Here is a 4,578-nt window from a genome sequence, read left to right as displayed (position 1 = left end):
TGTTCGTCTCCGTAAACAGGAATTTACGGAGTCTCGCACCAATTACTCTCATACACGCTATCTCACTCACTTCCGCAACGCTCTCATTCTCTCCCTCATTCATTAATCAAGAACGAAAGTTAGAGGTTCGAAGGCGATCAGATACCGCCCTAGTTCTAACCATAAACGATGCCAGCTAGCGATCCGCCGAAGTTCCTCCGATGACTCGGCGGGCAGCTTCCGGGAAACCAAAGCTTTTGGGTTCCGGGGGAAGTATGGTTGCAAAGCTGAAACTTAAAGAAATTGACGGAAGGGCACCACCAGGAGCGGAGCCTGCGGCTTAATTTGACTCAACACGGGAAACCTCACCAGGCCCAGACACCGGAAGAATTGACAGATTGATAGTTCTTTCTTGATTCGGTGGGTGATGGTGCATGGCCGTTCTTAGTTGGTGGAGCGATTTGTCTGGTTAATTCCGATAACGAACGAGACTCTAGCCTGCTAAATAGGCGTACCTTATGGTATCGCGAAGGCCCCCGGCTTCGGCTGGCGGGTTTTTACTACCAACGTACAAACAAATATTCTTAGAGGGACAGGCGGCTTCTAGCCGCACGAGATTGAGCAATAACAGGTCTGTGATGCCCTTAGATGTTCTGGGCCGCACGCGCGCTACACTGAAGGAATCAGCGTGTGTTCCCTGGCCGAAAGGCCCGGGTAACCCGCTGAACCTCCTTCGTGCTAGGGATTGGGGCTTGCAATTGTTCCCCACGAACGAGGAATTCCCAGTAAGCGCGAGTCATAAGCTCGCGTTGATTACGTCCCTGCCCTTTGTACACACCGCCCGTCGCTACTACCGATTGAATGATTTAGTGAGGTCTTCGGACTGGTGCGCGGCAATGTCTCGGCATTGCCGATGTTGCCGGGAAGATGACCAAACTTGATCATTTAGAGGAAGTAAAAGTCGTAACAAGGTTTCCGTAGGTGAACCTGCGGAAGGATCATTAACGTTCCGGAGGTCCTGCTCTGCGTCGAGAGTCCTCTCTTTTGGGAGAGACGCGCGCTCGCAGCAGTCGGCGACTGAATGGACGCGCTGAAAAGGCGCTCTCAGAGAAAAAAAAAATAACGGATTTGACGGAATTTGTTGTTGTGTTTTGATATAACGACGGACGCCGTCGCGCCTCTCTGACCGAAAGTAGTCGGCAAGCAGAGCAGCGCGCCCGGCGGTGTTCGACGACGATTCGGAGCGAGACGCTTCGCGATCACGCTCGTGTGTGTGCCATTCTCCGGCCACACACACACACACAGAGCGTCGATTCGGCGTTGAGCGCGAACCGGTGGTAACCTATGCCCGCGCACGCGTGTGTGCAGCACCCACGACGTTCGTCGACGCGCGCCCTCCCCGTTGTCGCGGGGCAGCGGTCAGCGTGCCGAGAACACACTGTGTGCGACCGCGAGTGCCGAGCGAGAGGACCCCCATATATTATTATAATATATATATATAACACAGAGAAGGGATCGATGATATTTCGACCAATCTGTCAACTGTGTCGGTCCGACGGTTTCTTCAAAAAGCTTCCGCCCCGGCTCTCCCGTTGCGGGAGAGACGCTCCGAACGAGAAACACACAACTCTATCTTTGTGCCGTAGCCTTCCCTGGCGGGAGGCGGCGGTCCGCGCGCGTCCTCGGACGCGCGCGGACAGGCTGATCGAAGAGCCACCACGATTATTCTCTCTTTCTCGTCCGAGAGAAGAGACCACGATGGTTGAACGAGAAGCGCGTTTCTTCGCGAACGCAAAAATTTCGAACGATTACCCTGAACGGTGGATCACTTGGCTCGTGGGTCGATGAAGAACGCAGCTAATTGCGCGTCAACTTGTGAACTGCAGGACACATGAACATCGACATTTCGAACGCACATTGCGGTCCACGGATACAATTCCCGGACCACGCCTGGCTGAGGGTCGTTTTAGTACCCCTAAACTGCTTGCGTCCGAAAAGCGCGCACGGTTACGACGCGGGCGACCAGAGAATGGCGCGCGCGTCGTCTGTGCCCTGTGCAACGCTTACAATGGGCGTACGAGCCATCGTTGGACGTTCGCCCGAGGTGTCTGTGCCGCGCCGACCGGCCGCGGTGCAAATCCTGGCGTCGTCTGAAATGACACACCGAAATAATAATAATGAGGAGGAGAAGCGCACAAGCGTGTAAAACGTTGGCGAACGCGCGCCCAGAGAATGCTGCGCGAATTAAGAGGGGAAGCGCGTTTGTGTATCCAAGTCGTGTGTGTACGCGAGAGCCGAGGAGAAATGGGATGAGAGTAAGAGCGCGCGCGAAGGGAGCAACAAACGGCCAAAAAAAGGGTCAGGACGGTAAATGGCACCGCTTTCCCTAGAGCGGCGCGTGCGTCGTTGTCTCCCGAAAGTAGGTAGCGCTTGTTTCACCGTCTCTCCTCTCCGTACATCACACAGACTGACCGGACTGCTCTCGCACTCTGTGCCGCGTCTCTCGGTGCGATAGCGCTCGCGCGTCTTATGCCGAGGCGCCCTTGCCCGCACACATAACGGTATTACGGAGAAATATACGGCGCGTCGTCGTCCGGCGGAGAGAGCATTCGTAATCCTTTACCTCTTTACGGAGAAGGGTTTTGAATCGCAAGCCGACCGCGTGTCCGAGTCCACGAAATTTTCGTAAAGCGAAAAAAGGGGACCGGCGCGCCGCGTCGTGTACTCGTCGAATCGATTCCGCCCGAATTTCGTATATAAAAGAGAAGGGGGAGCCGAGAATCTCGAACCCCGCGATATATCGTCTCCATTACCACCAACGAGTGTGTGTGCGGTTAGCGCCCCGGCGATTTGCCTTCTCGCGTATTTCGTGTGCTGCCGCTGCTGCTCTCTCGTTCGACGCTCTCTCTCTCTCCCTCTTATAATATATATTATAGAGGAGAGACGACGATGAGCGACGCGGAGGAGGCAAACGGCTACGAAAGCTCATTATGCGACGACCTCAGAGCAGGCGAGATTACCCGCTGAATTTAAGCATATTATTAAGCGGAGGAAAAGAAACTAACCAGGATTTCCTTAGTAGCGGCGAGCGAACAGGAAAGAGCCCAGCACCGAATCCCGCGGTTCCGCCGCAGGGAAATGTGGTGTTTGGGAGGATCCGCTTATCCCGAGGTGCCGCGTCGCGTCTAAGTCCATCTTGAATGGGGCCACTTACCCGTAGAGGGTGCCAGGCCCGTAGCGACCGGTGCGCGCCTCGGGAGGATCTCTCCTTAAAGTCGGGTTGCTTGAGAGTGCAGCTCAAAGTGGGTGGTAAACTCCATCTAAGGCTAAATACGACCACGAGACCGATAGCGAACAAGTACCGTGAGGGAAAGTTGAAAAGAACTTTGAAGAGAGAGTTCAAGAGTACGTAAAACCGTTCAGGGGTAAACCTAAGAAACCCAAAAGATCGAACGGGGAGATTCATCGTCAGCGGCGCTGGCTTCGCGTCGGTCGGCGATGTCCCGCGGAGTCCTTGCGGCTCGCGCGCGGGCACGCTACCGTGCGCCGATGTCCGGCGCTCGTCGTCGTGCACTTCTCCCCAAGTAGAACGTCGCGACCCGCTGGGTGTCGGTCTACGGCCCGGGTGCGGTGTCTGTCGCGTCGCCGGTAAAACGGCACGCGACAAACCCTCGGTCGCCCGGCCGGCTGCTCGGCGGTACGCGCAAGGTATCAGGCCGCACTATTCACGGTGCGTCGAGACCGTCGCAAGCGCGCACCACGGTACTCGGAGGTTACGGACTTCGCGCCGTCCCCGGTCCTGGCCCGCTGTTGGTTACAGTACGGTACACCTTCGACAGGCCTGCGAACGTCTCCCGCGGTCTCGCGGGAGACCGATACCGGTCGGCGACGCTACTGCTTTGGGTACTCTTAGGACCCGTCTTGAAACACGGACCAAGGAGTCTAACATGTACGCGAGTCATTGGGACTTGTCGCGAGACCTAAAGGCGTAATGAAAGTGAAGGTCGGCCCTGGCCGTCGACCTAGGGAGGATGGGCCGCGTCGCGATGCGGCCTCGCACTCCCGGGGCGTCTCGTTCTCATCGCGAGAAGAGGCGCACCCAGAGCGTACACGTTGGGACCCAAAAGATGGTGAAATATGCCTGGTCAGGACGAAGTCAGGGGAAACCCTGATGGAGGTCCGTAGCGATTCTGACGTGCAAATCGATCGTCGGAACTGGGTATAGGGGCGAAAGACTAATCGAACCATCTAGTAGCTGGTTCCCTCCGAAGTTTCCCTCAGGATAGCTGGCACTCGGCCGTTCCTGCACGGAACGCGCGCGAGTCTCATCTGGTAAAGCGAATGATTAGAGGCCTTGGGGCCGAAACGACCTCAACCTATTCTCAAACTTTAAATGGGTGAGATCTCTGGCTTTCTTGAATTATGAAGCCACGAGCATCTACGGATCAGAGTGCCAAGTGGGCCATTTTTGGTAAGCAGAACTGGCGCTGTGGGATGAACCAAACGCAGAGTTAAGGCGCCCAACTCGACGCTCATGGGACACCATGAAAGGCGTTGGTTGCTTAAGACAGCAGGACGGTGGCCATGGAAGTCGGAATC

At 56.0% G+C, this 4,578-nt stretch overlaps 1 non-coding gene and 2 pseudogenes across 1 annotated transcript; all 3 read left to right on the top strand.

Annotated features, from left to right (window-relative positions):
• Positions 1-246: 246 nt before the first annotated feature.
• LOC146724860 (small subunit ribosomal RNA) lies at positions 247-975 on the top strand (annotated as a pseudogene; the record flags this gene model as incomplete).
• Positions 976-1,788: 813 nt separating this feature from the next.
• Positions 1,789-1,943, top strand: LOC146724859 (5.8S ribosomal RNA). Its single transcript, XR_014926108.1, has one exon. It is a non-coding gene; the product is annotated as a 5.8S ribosomal RNA (ribosomal RNA).
• A 1,032-nt stretch (positions 1,944-2,975) lies between these two features.
• Positions 2,976-4,578, top strand: LOC146724858 (large subunit ribosomal RNA; annotated as a pseudogene; the record flags this gene model as incomplete).

This window comes from Nylanderia fulva, unplaced genomic scaffold (genome assembly GCF_048542155.1).
Source record: "Nylanderia fulva isolate GAGA-0341 unplaced genomic scaffold, ASM4854215v1 Scaffold1127, whole genome shotgun sequence".
NCBI lineage: Eukaryota > Metazoa > Arthropoda > Insecta > Hymenoptera > Formicidae > Nylanderia > Nylanderia fulva.
Note: the sequence above shows the minus strand (reverse complement) of the source record. Positions and strands in the feature narration are given on the sequence as shown.